We start from the raw sequence: 16,715 nt of genomic DNA, 5'->3' as shown, positions 1-16,715 counted from the left end.
TTATCCCTCAATTATCTTTAACATAACATTTGTATTTGAACTGGGTCACACAAACGAATAATAAAAAACAAGAAAGACCTCGTCGGGAGTTATAATTTAGCCACAGTATAAACCGGGCTAGCAGGAAGCGACCCAATTCCCCGAAGAAAGCACAAAGTATATAAGCACGGGAAGTGCAGTAATGAGCTTCCCCCAAGAAATAGAAAGGGAGAAAAAGGAGGCGAAGTAGATGAGAAAGAAGGCGAAGTAAATTTCAGACGGGTAGGGTTTGAATAGCGAGTGAAAAGCACCGAATTGCATACAGAGTGCACATTGCGATGGGCCTCGGCGTCTCGGAAAAATAAAACCGTAGGGTATAGCCGGAAATTATGTCGTTGAAGGACGCCAGCACAGAATAGCGGAGGTTTTTCCCCGCCACTAGTGAACAGCCATAGGCAAATAACGCCTTATTCCTGGAGTCTGTCGTTTTTTTGACTCCTTCTATAAACGCAAGGGCTTGGATGGGCGCAAAAGTTTATGCTCGAGGGGGCGAATGAGCTTTCGCTGTCTCGGGAGAACCGAGAGATACCAAAAATTGCACCAAGGAGACATTTCAAACCGAGGGGCTATTCACAGGCCCAATCGTGGTGTCACTCGCTGATGTAATCAATTGTAATCCCAGTGAAATCAATGTAATCATTGTAATCACATGATTACCATATTTGTAATCAAGTTTTGGTAATCAAGTGGTAATCATTTGTAATCACTGTAATCATTTATAATCAGTGTAATCTTTCGTGGCTGCTCCTAGTGAGACCGGGAATTTTGTTTTTGAATTTTCCAGCGCGTCATTTCTACCAACGGTAAGTCTCAGAGATCTCTGGATCAATTTTTCTTGGAATCCCAGATGTTTATGGTTCAGAAGCTTGCATAGCCAATGCGTTTTGCACAGAGAATTTGTCCGTAGAAAATTGATTCAACAGAGTTGAAATTTCTTCTTATTCTGGAGAACCAACGACTGAATTATCTCTGAATTATCTGCTGGCAAGTTTCATTCTCCATCAATGGTAGATATTCACTAAATTTATTTCGCTGATAGCACTTATAAATGCTCAAATTTTTAGATGGAGTGATGGAGACTGCCTTCCTGTTCTAATCCTCGCCCCTCCTTCCTCATTTCTTTGCAAGTTCTAATAATTAATTATTCCATCAATTCATATTTAATAAGAGGCAATTTTTTGTGATTTCAATGATTACAGATGTTTGGTAATCGCAGAATGTAATCGACGAAATCATTTGTAATCATGTAATTATATTCTGTGCTCTTGGTCATCACGGTTATCACATAGGTAATGGTAATCAGTGTAGTCAGTCCCGTAATCCTGGGTAATCGATTACATTTTGTAATCGCGGTGTCATCCAATTCACCTGTGAATAGCCCCTCGTTTCAACCTGTTTCTCGTAGTAGGTATGGCCCGTCGAGGGCCATGCACATCTTGGGGTAAAAAGATCTATGTGCTAACGCTGCCGGAACCATCAGGAAGCTTAAATTCTTGATCAGGAAACTCAAATCCTACAGCCGGAAATTGTCATTCAAGTGCCCTCCTCCCACTAACGAATAGCCATGTTTGTTGTCTTTTTGTTTTTCTGCTGGATGAGCACAAAAGTTTATGTTCGAAGGGGCGAATGAGCTTTCAGTGTCTCGGGAGAACCGAAAGATGCTGAAAATTGCGCCAAGACATTTCAACCCGTTTCACCTCCTATTTCTCTAGCTCGCGCGGGTTTTCCTATAAATTCTCTCACTCGTTATTTTCCAGGTTATGACCGTGTAGTAGGTATGGCCCGTCGAGGGCCATGCACACCTTGGGGTGAAAAGATGTATGTGCTAACGCTCGCCGGAACCATCAGGAAACTTAAATCCTTGAGCGATATCTTGCTCGCTAATTTGCATGTAAACTGCCCGTAGAGTCATGCGCGCACCACTTTGCCCCGTGGCTCACAGCCCAATCCGTATTTAACGTTTATGTCTAAACTTGGGGCAAATTGCATGGCCCCAGACGACCCGGTATCTCCTTTTTCCATGCCTCTATACCCCCGGCACACGCCTTGTGTTTCTTTCAAAGACTACATTATTTATACTTACAATCAGCCTTGTTGGTGCGCTTTACTTCTTAAGGATGACTTTTTTACTTCTTGTTGGCACAGGTCGATCGGCAGACGAGCTTCACCCTGAGTTTTCTGCAAAGTAAAAGGAAAATGTTAGCGTTTAGGGTTGTAGTAGTCGTCTGTTACTCGTTTTTTACAATCTCATTCTGCTTTCTTTACTCTGTGCCATTGGCTTTTGTTTCTTCCCGTTCATTTCTTTTTTACTTTAGTTTTTATCTTGAAGGAAAGAACAGTCCGGGAGGTATTGCTCCTCCAGTGAATTTGATAGAACAGTGAATCGAAAGACATAAAGCGAATGTTGCTCGCGCTTTTTCTTTCCTATTTTCCTTCGGCTTCGGGATTTACAAAGAGCCATGGTTAACATGGACAGTCGAAGACATTGTGATCCCTTCTCTAGTCTATTCTCCTGGAGATCGATTACGCTTCGCCGTAAGGAGACAGCCGAGATTTAAGGACCTTTGAAAATTTCGTGACTATTCACTTATTAATGGAGAATAAAATTGGAGAAAAATTACGAAACAAGTCGAGTAATTGTGGAGCGCAATCGATTTTCAGTACTTTTTTACTCTGTATCGGCGAAAAAGTACAAGAAAAAAATACCCTATCGGTGTGGGAAATTTTACTGTACATGAGGATAATTTTTGCATTCTCAGATGTATTTTTTACCGAACGAATCGTAAAATACCCGCCACAAACAGGTATTTTTTCACTGAATTACATTTCGCTCCACGATTACCTTTCGCACAGTAAAATTTGCCACGATTTTCTAGGTAATTTGTATCCAACTTTTCTCTCCGTGTAGTGTTTTCTTGCGGAAGCAACTGAATAAGACCTTATTAAACCATAAAATTAACTTTGATCCATTTAAATTGGAATTCCAAGACAGACCTCTTTGAATCATTCCCCCGAGTCATGCCTTTTTTTCTAGATGTAGAGATACAGATGTAGTCGTTGGTGTTTGTATTCGGCTACTGCGCCACCTTGCGGTGGCGTCTTTGTACTCAGGTTGTCATAACCTCCCTAACTGACATCCCATACCCAATAAATTTTCTTGAAATACAAAACTAGTGATGAGTGGATTTTAATATTATTGTAATCATTACTGAAAAACACTCCGAATAGTTGCAATTTCACCCCTTGAATCCACCTGTCCAATGGACTCACCCCCATGACCGTCAGATGAGTGCAAGAAAAAAAAACCCTAGCGATGTGAGAAATTTAACTTTACAAGAGGATAATTTTTAGATCCATAGATGTATTTTTTTTTACGTTACATTTCGCTTCAGGGATTACCTTTCGTACAGTAAAATTTGCCACGTCTTTCTAGGTAATTTTTATTCAACTTTTTTCTTCGGGAAGCAATTGATAATAATGAAGCCAAAGAACAAGCAGATACTGATGCCAAGGACATCAGAGAATAGTGAAAAAAGAAAGAAATGTAAATAAAAAACAATGAAATCAGAGAGTGGCGGTATCAGTCATGTGTCACTCATCAAGAAACGGGCGTTTAGAAAAATCGTTAATATGACGGAATATCTTGGTAATGGAAGTGCATCAAGAGGAAGTTATAAACCGGTAAGTAGGATTAATAAGGGGAAACGAGCGGAAATGGGAATGTACACTCTGTTGAATTTGCAACGTTAATTGGAGATCGCTGGGGGTAAACGAATCCTCCAATATATTCAAAAAACTTCAGGCTTTCAGATTCTGAAAAGGGATAGGGACGGATGAATCAAAGTGAAACAACGGTATTTTTTGTGGAAATTCCTGGCACACTTCTTGGAAATGTTTATCCTAATAAATATATTTAAAAATATAATATATTCATTATACCATATAATTTATATATTATAGTATATTCACGTTATAATATTTTTTAAAATATATTTTTCGCGGAATTTGTATTTTCATTTTCATTTTTAAATTATTAGAAATCAGAGAAATTCAGTGGAATCTAAAATTCCATTTTTTTTCTCCCTAAATTGAATTCAATATCACTCTCCTGACCATCACTAATCAACAGTCCATGACATTTCAACTTCTTTCTAAAGGTCTGATGTTAGTCACAGTTATCTGAGAATTTTCAAATTTTCAAATAAATAACAAATTACGAAATAATTGCAAAACCTCACTTTGAATTTATCCTCAATTTGGCATAAATAATCAAATAAAACTGAAAAAATCGGAAAACAGGTTTTGAATTATTTTGATCATGAGCCTGTTTCAATATGGAAGAAAGGCAAACACTCATTTCAGTTCGTTGTCATCCTCTACAGCAACCGTATCCCATATAATTGAAAACGTTGTATCCATGAATCATAGAAATACAGCCTTTATAAGGCGCACATCACCGCGAACTCATATTTCACTGGTAGCGAAAAATTTGCTGGATGAAATGAAATGTATATCCACGTGTTCAGAATCTCACGAAGCTCTAGAATAAATTCTGGATAAAAAGATCGAAGCCAAACTACTTCTATTCACCTGCTTACGATAAAATCCCGAGAGACACGTAGCCTTTTCCCAAGGGGACCGTGAATATTTTTCCTCATTCAGCGTTGGCTTCAAACTTCTTGAATTCGATATTTAAAGGAATAAAGATATTAAGATTATGCCTGTAAAGACATTCAACAAGACGGCAACCGTCTCCGAAGGAAAAGTAATATTTCACTTCCTTTTCAACGCGGCTTTGGCGCCCCCGGGAATGCTTTTGATGGACATTGCACGGACGTTTAATTACGAAACTGTCAGAATGCCCGTGCGGGTTATTGAGATAGCATTCGCGCTATCATTTCTAGAAAAGCTAATCAGGTTTCTATGCACAGAATCGTAAGGAGTAAATATTATCATTTTCCTCTGTTAGAATATCTCCGCGAATGTATCCCATTGTTTGTAGGAAATAGGACGTTTCCCGGTGTTGGAAGGCAGTCCTGCGCGAGAACTTTTTGCAAATCCTTTAGCCATTAACATTATATTCTTTGAACGAGCGCTTGTTATTTCCACATCAAGCAGTTCAGATTGCTGTGACATCAACGAAATCTCCATAAAATCGTAATAAGTCACATTTCTGGGCTTGAACAGGAACTAACAGACGTGTGCAATATGCCAAAGGATTCCACCAATCATCATAATAAATTGACAATCCGGAAATCTGAACCAAGTTCATCGGATAAACTGAAATACTTCAAAGCTACAGTTCCTGGAGTACCTTTTGAAGACACAATTTTCCCGGAAGACATGTCGTGTCTTCAATCCAAATATATAATATAATACATCAGAATGCTTTCTGCAAATCCTTTAGCTATTAAAATGATATCTATCAGACGTGCGCTTGTTATTTCGACATCAAGCAGTTCAGCTTACTGTGACATCAACGAAATCTCCATAAAATCGTAATAAATCACATTTCCGGGCTTGAAAAGAAACTAACGGACGTATGCAACATGCCAAGGGCTTCCACCAATCATCATAATAAATTGACAATCCCAAAACCTGAACCAAGTTCATCAGATAAACTGGAATACTTCAAAGCTACAGTTCCTGGAGTACCTCTCGAGGACGCAATTTTCCCGGAAGACATGTCGAGCCCTCAAACCAAGTGTGTGACCCTGTTAAACCCGTGAAAATGTCGCCAAGGTAAGACGCCCAAGGGTGATCAACCCGGCCCATCCTCAATGAAGATGATTCCCATTCCGAACCGTTGACAGTGCAAACCCCTCTCGCTACAATACACCCCAAACCGTTTAATTGGAGAGAATTGTGCGAACCGGTGTTACTAATTTGCGCACCAAATACAATTTCCCCTCACAGCGGTACAAATAGCATCAGTGCCTCCATTTAATTATGCATTAGAAACTCTTTGGGTTGGATAATATTTAATGAGATTACCGATGATTATACGATAGTTTTGAACGCCAACCATTCGACAAATAGAATTATTCAGCATGAAAGACAGAGACAGGTACTTGAAACAGCTGAAGTGGTGGTGGAATGCGATAAGGTACCGGTCGGAAGAGGAAACTCAAAGTGGACATTAATGACCAGATCCAGACCACCACGTACACATGCATTTGGATGCTAGGGTACATGCATTAATCGCCCAGTCCTCCCCCGCTTGTGCTCTCTCTCGCTCATATGACAGGGAATTTATCGACACTGAGGTCAAAGTCTTCTCAAACGAAATTATGTTTCCGAACCGTGACCCGAACTCTCTCGCGAATTCCTGAAGATTCTGATTTATGATTTTAACGCGAACAACGTTCAACAATTCAACGGAAAAAACCCGACAATGTGCTGTCGAACCTTTGATAGACTCGGGAAATCATTCAGCCATGGAAAATATAGATGATGGCGAAATGGTTTACAGGATTTGGTCGGACGTGACAGGGCGATCTGAGAGGAGGAAGTCGGCAGCAGTTTTTAGAGCGATTTTATTGAGCCAGTGCGGAACGAGTCGGGGTTTGATGGTGCAAAAACTGTGAGGCGAAGATAAGGTTCGGCTCATGCTGCAGTGGACGATAAGTCGTTATTGGTGTTGTGTAATATTGGGGTGTCCCGCTTACGCAGTCATGACACGGATAGCCTCGGGAGGATTTGATATTCAACGTTGCAATCTGTTTGGAAGGTATCCTTGGAGGGTATTGCAGGATTTCAGAGATGATTCCATCTGTTGCGGACCTGTGAGACTATAAGCAAGAATCCTGGAAATTACAAGCTAGTGGCGAGTTGAGTTTGGAATACATAAATTAGCCTTCTACACTGAGGAAAAAAATTTCTAATATCTAAAACATATTTTCTTGAGACAAATAATTTTTCTTCAATTGCTCAATTCTACCAGACATCTCAACTCATGTGGCCCGAGGAAGATCTCATGCTTTAAAATATTTTTGTACTCAAGTATGATTTTGTCGCAAATGAACTCACTAAAATCGCGTAGAAGAATCGCCAATCGTCAAGTATTTATTGTTTTCATAATTTTTTTGTTATGCAATTCCACTATTTCGATATGTAATATATTCATGATATGATGCGCACTGATAGTGATAAATGAGAATTCATTCGAGTTCCGTGAACCACAAACATTCTGAGATTTAAACCCTTGAAAATAATTTACTTCTCTCAAGTAAATATGGTCTACGTATTAGGAAATTTTTCTCTCAGTGTAGAAGTTAATGAAGAATAGACATTAATACTTTTCCAAAAGCAGAATGTTGAGTGGAGTCCGCCAATGAAGGAGAGTGGACTGGTTATAAAACAATTATGAGAATGGTTTCCAATACCATAGTTCCCAATATCTCTGATCGATCTACATTAACAATGGTCATTGTAAAAGCAACCTGCTGAATATAGACTACCAATTAGCATTAATATTCCCGCAAAATATGCAGACTGACAGAAAGTGAATCCCTGCAAGAAACTTCGCCAATGAAGGTATTTACAAACCCCTTCAAACACCAAAAAGCCCCGTAACCACCTGAAAAATATTGGTTCACCTTCCAGAATAGCATAAATTAAAACTTTCGCTGGGGAATCTTCCCACCATCGTGCCAGTACTTATGATTCTTGATTTAAAATTTCAACCACTCCAGAAAATTAAATATTTTATCATGAGTAAAGTTCCCTAGCAGATCAGAAATGCGGTACTTTGAAAGGGAAGCATTCAAGAAACATCAAAGGTGAATCTTGTGGATATTTTCAGAACTACTAATGACTCTAACATCCTCGCGATTTCATCTTTGAATGAGAAAATGAAGCACTGATTTTTCCGCAAACCCTTCACAAGATCCGCCCAAAAATTCCTGATCCTCAACGAAGCTGCCAGCATGTCGAAGAAGCTCCCGTCAATGACTAAAAATCACTCCTACGGAGCTCATTTCCGCTAATTCCCCAGCCAGAACAACGTCATCTCTCTAAAAACTTGCGACAAGCATAACGAGCTTAAGACTTCATAACGAGCGTTCTCAGGAGCTTTGCAGTAATCTCCGGTAAGTGTCGTCAAGCTCTTTGATATGCGACATCGCCGTCCCCGCCCGTTGCAGAAAGTAAAGCGCTTTTAAACTTTGCACACAGTATTGGTTATCATCTCTCTTCTCTCCACGTCTTAATGCCTCAGTACATGTACAATTTCTCGAAGAAAATTCAATTTTCATCGAGACAAGATTCTCGGTGAAGGAGATCGTCAAGACGTATCCAAACATCGCGAAAGGAAAGTGATATTGAGTTGGGGATACCTAATTTCACTCTAGACATTCACATCGAATGGCAAAAAACTTTAAATAAAAATACGCGCAATCATTTTTTTTAGATTATTCCGAATTTTGTTCCCTATTAGCGAACGGGCGCATCGCGCCCGTTCCTACACTGACAGAAAAAATCAGTAAAAACATACGTGTTCCAAGTTTTGATAATTCTATCATTACCATTGGAGGTTATGGAGATTAAATTGCTACTAGGGTTCAGGAATGAAATAAACGGTTCTCTATTTTAAGAGAAACATCAGTTTTCCAAAGTCAGTGACTGTGGCTTGAAAATGAAACTCTTTTTCCCAGTTTCAACCCGAAATACTTCATTGAGAGGTGGTCAGATCGGAAGAACATGCGGAGCCCTCCAGAAAATTGAACGGCCATCGACTGCTCCCATCCCGCAATTTCCAAAGTTTCAAAGTTGGTACTAGACGAGTGGTGAAGCACTGCAGTGGACTCGAACATCGTTGGTATGCAACCCCCGGCGCTTGCCCCGGGTACGCGTTTCCTTTTTAGTTCCGGCAGAGATGCTGGAGGAGAAGGGGAATGTCTCCAAGAATCCGATAGGTGGAAAGGAAGCGCTGGTGCATCGTAAGCGATAAATCCGAGAACTGCCTCTATTAGTGGCGGTAGCTCCTGCGGAACCTCAGACCCACACTTGCTAGATTATATTGATGCTACGGTAGCCTGAATATACAAGCCTATTGGTTCCTGTATTCCACTGGCATCGCGTTCACTGCGAGTTCCATTAATTCGGAGTGACAAACCATGAGAAACACAAACATGTTCAGTCAAATTTGCCACGATTTTTTTGCGGAAGGAACTGAATAAGACCTTTTTAAACCACAGAATTAAGTTGGATCCATTCCCCCGAGTTGTAGCACTCAGTATTCGGCTACTGCGCCACCTCGCGGTAGCGTCTCTATACTCAGGTTGTCATAACCTCTCATTATCATAACCAACAGGGACAAATATATACCTCAATTGGGGGATGGGTATTTCAATTCAAAGATGTTTCTTTTGTATCAGGCGGGGTTGCAGCAAGCCCTCTTAAGTGTAATATAAGGGTCAGGCACTAAGTGCCAGGCAATGAGGGTCATATAAGGGCTAAAAAAGGTGCTCAAGTATAATATATGACTTATATGACCCTCATTGCCTGACACCCACTTTTTTTACTTTTATATTCTGACCCGAATTTTTGGATTCTAATATTCTGACCCTCTTTTTTCAACCCTAACATTTTGACTCTCATTCCTTCACCTTTACATTCAGGCCCTCAGTTTTTGACTCTAATATTCCGACCCTTCTTTTTTAGCCTCCACTTTTTGACCCTTATATTCTCACACTCAGTGTCTGACCCTTATATTACACTTGAGAACGCTTGGTACATCCCGGGCTGATGCGAAATAATCATCCCTGAATTGAAACACTCATCCCCCATTCAAGTATAAAATATACTACAATTAAGTATATTTTTTTTCCGTGAATTATTTTAACAAACATGAAACTTTCCCATTCTTGTGGTAAATAATGTAAATGAATTTCAAAAAGGAAAATTTTTTAATGTATTGAACTATATAATACCTAAAGAAAACAGAAAAAAAAATCTCATAAAAATTAACTATTAGTATCATTGCGAAGGCAGCAAAACAGGGGAATTGAAGGATTTATCATCTTGAGATGCGGAAATACTGGGGAATGAATTCCACGAAGGGTTCCGATACTTGGGGATTATGAAAAGTGCCTGTGAGGAGGGAAGACCAGTGACGAAGGGCTGATTTAATTTATTTTTCATTCCTCTCGATATCCCTCATTGTAAAACCGATTATGTCGAGGAGGATAGCCTCTGTGGGAGCGCAAAATGGTTATTATCTCCGGCACCACAGACATACCTCGCTGAGCTCGTGATTTACGAGGGATCTCAGGACCTCCCGCCTCAAGTACCGAGTTCTATGGTTTTTTCTTTTGCATTTCCTGAGAGTAACACGGATGCCTTCTGTGGGGATGGGGCGATTGTTTCTGGTTCATCAGTTTGCGGAGGTTTTACTGGGGCCGAAGTTGAGGAGAATTTCAAGGCATTTTGTGGTTATTTCAATTGAACAGTTGACGAGAATGATTATAATATTACAGAGAGAAAATCAGTAGCGAAACGATAAAACGATGAAACGGTTCAAATCAGTTTTAACTATTGGCTAGTTTTCTATAAATATCTCGAAATCTAAGGGAGGTAGCGAAATTTTTGTAACGAGCTTTTTTGTAGCCCTCAATTCGCTCCACAAAAAATGTTATGATGAAAATTTTGCTATCTGCCTTAGACCCGGAGATATTCATTGAAAACTGAGCAGTAGTCAAAATCGACTTAAGAACTGTACAAGCATATGTCGTCATTGGAGAAAAAAATTGAACCTAGATTTTTTCTCATTCCTTGAGTGTAAAAAACAAGCACCAAAGTCATCTGTATAGTAGAGACAACCTCCTGTCACAATTTAGAAAAAAAAATGACAATAAAAGGAAAATGTAAGTTTAGTAATTCTTAGTTTCAGTAAAATTTTCAGTTCTCGTTCTCAGAGAATAATTCAGATATTTTCATTGGAAAAAAGAAACCTCTGACTTCTCTTCATTCAATAAAATATTCCTCACGCGCACTGCATAATTACCGATGACCGTTTCCGACATCCCACAGAATGCACTCTATTCTCTATCAATTTTTCCAATTCCGTTGGAGCATTTCAACCCCAAGGAAGCCTCGGAAAACGTGACATCTTCGGTATAGACAGGCTCTCCTATAATCAGGCAGGCAAATTGTTGTGAAAATTGCAAAAGACATCCCCCATAATTTCCACGTACATCTCCCTCTCCGTCTACTCCACGATAAAAGAATAGCGCAATTCGTTTCCATTTTCTGTCATTGCTTTTATGTTAAAGCTTCCGGTTATTCGTTCTTTTGCTTTCGCTGCAGCTGTCAAGGTTGCCTCTGTCAGTCGTAGAGGCGCCGTGCCTTGAATTTTCAACAACGAAAATGGAATTTGTCGTTCCGTCGAGCGTCGAATTTCAGGCACTTGAACGATTCACCGGGACTCTTTCATCCGACATGTCATTGGTTTATTGGTGAATGTACCACACGTTCCGCGAAATTTCGGGATTAGATAATCGTGGGAAGGCTATTGAAATGGGAAATTGAGTGACACTGGGGTAGAATTTGGTTATGTAACGTGGGCATTTTGGTTGGGATTATGGTGTGGGAAATTTTACTGAACGAATCGTAAAATATCTTCCACAAACAGGTATTTTTTCATTGAATTACATTTCATTCCAAGATTAGTTCAGTAAAATTTGCCACGAGTTTCTGGGCAATTTTCATCCAACTTTTTTCTTCTTGTAGTGTTTTCTTGCGGAAGGAACTGAATAAGACCTTATTAAACCACAAAATTAAGTTGGATCCATTTAAATTGGAATTCTAAGATAGACCTCTTTGAATCATTCCCCCGAGTTATGCCTTTTCTTCTAGATGTAGAGATACAGATGGAGAGCCGTTGGTGTTTGTATTGGGCTACTGCGCCACCTTGCGGTGGCGTCTCTATACTCAGGTTGTCATAATCTCCCTAATTGGCATCTCATACCCAATAAATTTTCTTGAAATACCTAACTAGTGATGAATGGATTTCAATATTATTGTAATCATGACTGAAAAATTCTCCTGACACTCCGAATAGTTGCAATTTCACCCCTTGAATCCACCTGTCCAATGGCCTTAAACCCATGACCTTCAGATGGGTGCAAAAAAAAAAAACCCTAGCGGTGTGGGAAATTTTACTGTACAGGAGGATAATTTTTGCATCTATAAATGGCTGTTTTTAATGAACGAATCGTGAAATATCCTCCAAAAATTTTTTCAATGAATTACATTTCTCTTAACGATTACCACTCGTACAGCAAAATTTTCCACAATTATCTAGGTAATTTTGATCAATCTTAAATTTGTCAATTTCTTAATTGGACACTCAAAATTTCATGGAAAAATCAATAAGAACTGTGAATATGGGTTTAAATATTCCCTGAAGCTTAATAAAAATCAGTAAAATCCCAGTAAATATATTCTTGCATTTTCAATTAATTCAGGTATATTTTATACTCGAAATGAGAATAATAATGTATCCGAGAAACCAGAAACTTTTTCTCTCTGCATTGCGTGAATAATTCCCTCTGAAATGTAGAGGATGAATTCTCAAAGAGGGAAATGGGAGAATCGATCTCGAAACACCAGACAACATTAACCAGTCCGGATAATTAAACACCATTATAGACCCCCATTATTGTCTTCCAACCGCAATTAGTGAATGACTGGTACTGGGAATACATTCTAGAATTGAACATTTCGGATATTTAACGGCTAGGAGTCTTAAGGATTTCACGTGTAATTGGCTTGGTTTTCGGCTGATGACCAACGAATTGGGCACTGGTGGAAGGATTCATTTGTTGGTAGGGAGATTTATTAACGGGTGGAAAATTAAAAAAGATTTTACGGAGAAGAGGAATTACTAGCTCTAAATGGGAATATCTACCGAGATTTTCTTTGGAATCAAACAGCATTGTTGGAAATTTTTGGCGGTAGTTCACGACACATCTCTTAAAAACTCAGTAACGAAGTGGTAAAACTCATTTAAGTTAATTTGACGAATGGTCAGTTTTTAATTAATATCTCGGGATCCAAGGTAGATAGCGAAATTCTTGTCACGACCTTTTTTGTAAAGCGAATGGAGAGCTACAAAAAATGTTATTACAAAAACTCAGCTGAGAACTAAATTGACATGAATAAAATTGGTAAATATTTTCAGTTATCATAATAAAATCTTGTTTCTCGAATTGATCATTTTCCTACAATAAAATAAAAATGGCAAATAAACTAAAATATTAATAAAATTGAATGAATTAAATTGAATTAAATTTCATTTTTCAATAATAGTATATTATGTGATCAGGCGATAAAAGTATTATCTGGCGAATGCGGCATTATAATCCGAGCCGAAGGCCAGGATTATAATCACATTCGCCAGATAATGCTTTTATCGCCGTGTGACACACGATATTTTATGTCGTTGGGCCCGAAAACCGCGATTAGAATCGCGATTTTTTCGGGCCTAACGACATAAAATGTTTTAAATCAAAATGAAATTGCAATTTTATAGTAGGGAAAAATCCCCCTTTAGTTCTCTATTTCAAGGATATTTTTGATGAAATAGAAAAACAGTTTCTTTTATTCTAAGGACAGTTCTCTTATCAATCGTGAGTGACCCCTTGCATCTCAAATTTCGTGCATATTGAGGAGGAAAAATTGGCATATCAGTGCTGACTTAAAAATCGTTCAAAATTAACGTTTCATTCGCACCAAGTGGCCTCACGCTCACCTCCCAATTTCGTTCTGTAGTTTTTTCTTCCACTTTTTTCCACCGTGTGTTTCCTTTTTTTAACATCCACTTCCACCTCTTGTTCGCTTCGGCGTCGAAACAAACTGCTCAATTTGTGGTCCGGCAGGCAAACTAATGGCCCTATACCTCCGGCAAGGTTCCAGGGGGTTACGTATCGATTCGAATTTCCGGTGTTTATTCTTATTTTCATCCTAGCGTTAATCCAACATGTCTGCGGAGCTCTTTGTTGAATGGTTTATGAATTGATTTTCTGGGGCATTTGTTTTAACTTTCCAATACACCGGGAATATTGGCCGCAAATATATCGATTCGATTCGCGTGGAGGGTATATTAGTGTCTTGCGGATTGCGGGAATCATTTTCAAACATGATCTGGGTTAGCGGCAGGAAATATCTCGGTCTGATATTATATTCATCACTGCATTAGTCGAATATTGGTTTTTATACGAGAATAACTGCAGGGAAATTCTAATGCAAATGAACATCTGGTAGAACTCGGCATATTGGGTGGAAAAAGCGTTGGTTTGAGGCCATTGGACTCATTTGTATTTCAAGAAAATTTATTGGGTACGAGATGCCAATTGGAGAGGTTATAAAATCCACCGCAAAGTGGCGTAGTAGGTGAATACAAACACCAACCCATCCATGATCTCCATCTGTATCTCTGGATTCAAGGGATGAAATTACAACAATTCGGAGTGGCAGGAGAATTTTTCCAGTCATGATTACAATTAATATTCAAAGCCACTCATCACTAGTTTGGTATTTCAGGAAAATTGATTGGGTATGAGATGTCAATTAGGGAGGTTATGACAACCTGAGTATAGAGACGCCACCACAAGGTGGCGCAGTAGCCGAATACAAACACCAACGACTCCATCTGTATCTCTACATCTAGAAGAAAAGGCATAACTGGGGGGAATGATTCGAAGAGGTTTATCTTGGAATTCCAATTTAATTCAGTAGCGAAGCGGTAAACCGGGTTAAGTCGATTTTTACTATTGGCTAGTTTTTGACGAATATCTCGGAATCTAAAAGAGATAGAAAGATTTTTGTCATGACCTTTTTTGTAGAGCCAATAGAGCGTTATAAAAAAAGTTATGAGAAAAATTTTGCTATCTCTCTTAGATTCCGAGATATTCAGCAAAAACTGGCTAATAGCCCAAATCGACTTAACTCGGTTTACCGCTTCACTACTGAATTGGATCTAACTTAATTTTGTGGTTTAATAAGGTCTTATTCAGTTCCTTCCGTAAGAAAACACTAAACGGTGAGAAAAGTTGGATAAAAATTACCTAGAAAATCGTGGCAAATTTTACTGTACGAAAGGTAATCGTAGAGCGAAATGTAATTCAATGAAAAAATAACGCATCTATAGGTGCAAAAATTGGGTATAAGATGTAAATTAGGGAGGTTATGACAATCTGAGTACATAGACGCCGCCGCAAGGTGGCGCAGCAGCCGCTGGTGACTCAGCAATCAATCAATCAATCACAATCGACGATGAAATCACCCGGAAAATAACGAAGAAACTCCAATAACTGTCAATCGTAGAAGTTATTACTCCTGGTCACCTGCTAATGAAAGGCGAATATACTCTCCACTATCGTCGAGAGAATGCACAATTCCTCGTTTCTAATTAAAGAATTAAATCAATCGGAAGCCGAAGTTGAATACAAGAAGGAAGATAACTTTTCTTTTCGAAACAGTTAGACTCGAGTGACCCACGTAATCCCGAAGGAATCAATACCGCGATTTACGAATTCGGTCTTTCAGTCGGTTCGTTTAAAGTTTCAACAGTTTGTTCTCCCCTTCTGATTAGAATATTTAAGTCCACCCTGATGTCAATTTTTCAGAACTCGCTCCCAGCCAAACGTCTGATTCACACAGTCAGAGGGAATTTAATTGAATTTTCAATCCCACCAACTGCTGGACAACTTCTCCACGAAACCTCATGGTAATTGACTTTTCCATCCACACGGCAATTTCCCATTAAATATCACTTTGTATTTTCATTTAAACGTTATTTCCATTAAATATCTCTGAAACAATATTGAAATATGGAATAGGGGGAGTAGTCGAGTGCATGAATTTATTTAACAAGAGTTTTTCATGCATTGCTTCATTGAATACATCGCTTGGGCATTCAGTGGTGGAAAAAAAATCTCTTTGAAAGGCTGATGTTGCGCAATCACTCGCAATTTATTACTCATCGATGGAGAAGTTTATTCATCGAGGAAAGTATCCATTAAATTATTGCCCATTGATAAACATCATGCATTAAACAAAGGAATGCTCCACTCTTAATCGGAATGTATCGATTACCAATGGCAATTCATGGAGGCGTACAGCTTGAAAAAATGAGGGGTTTTTATAACGAATAAAATGGTTTTTTACTCATGTCTTTAGGCTTTACAATCCTCGAGACGTTATCATTTGTTTTAGGAACTTGGGACGACCTTTAGCGTCTGATGATAATGAATTATGAATAAATTATTATCAAATAAATTTTTATTGCTGGATGATTCATCAATCCAGTTTTTATGTGGTATATAAAAAAAATTTTAAAAATCTTGGAGAATTAGAATTTAGAGAGAAAAAATCCCGCACCGCCTAGCCGGGATTTAAACGCGGGTCTCCCAGTTACGCGCCGAGCACTCTCCCAGCTAAGCTACCCGAAACTACAGACCGGGTAGTTTTAAAAAAAAACTCAAATAAAAAAATATAAAGTAAAAATAATCAAAGTTTTATGTAAGAAAACCTACATACCTACTAGACCTATACGTCCATATATATTGTACATTCTTTAGCGTACGCAAATTAAACCTTTCAGGTTTAGAAATGCGCAATAAAAAAATCAGCCTGGCATTTCAACAAAAAAAAAAAAAAAAAAAAAAAAAAAA

General features: G+C 38.7%; 1 protein-coding gene across 1 annotated transcript in view; it reads right to left on the bottom strand.

Moving 5' to 3' along the window:
• The window catches only part of LOC107045552 (putative polypeptide N-acetylgalactosaminyltransferase 9), a 221,374-nt gene that overhangs the window by 144,592 nt on the left and 60,067 nt on the right, over window positions 1–16,715 (bottom strand). Inside the window, exon 3 of the mRNA XM_015267857.1 lies at window positions 2,123–2,217. The gene's annotated coding sequence lies outside the window, so the exon portion shown is untranslated. The remainder of the gene's footprint in view (window positions 1–2,122; window positions 2,218–16,715) is intronic.

This window comes from Diachasma alloeum, unplaced genomic scaffold, assembly GCF_001412515.2.
Source record: "Diachasma alloeum isolate Michigan unplaced genomic scaffold, Dall2.0 Dall_scaffold_00180, whole genome shotgun sequence".
In the NCBI taxonomy this organism is placed as follows: Eukaryota; Metazoa; Arthropoda; class Insecta; order Hymenoptera; family Braconidae; genus Diachasma; species Diachasma alloeum.
The sequence above is the reverse complement of the archived record's forward strand: the minus strand, read 5'-3'. Positions and strand labels throughout refer to the sequence as shown.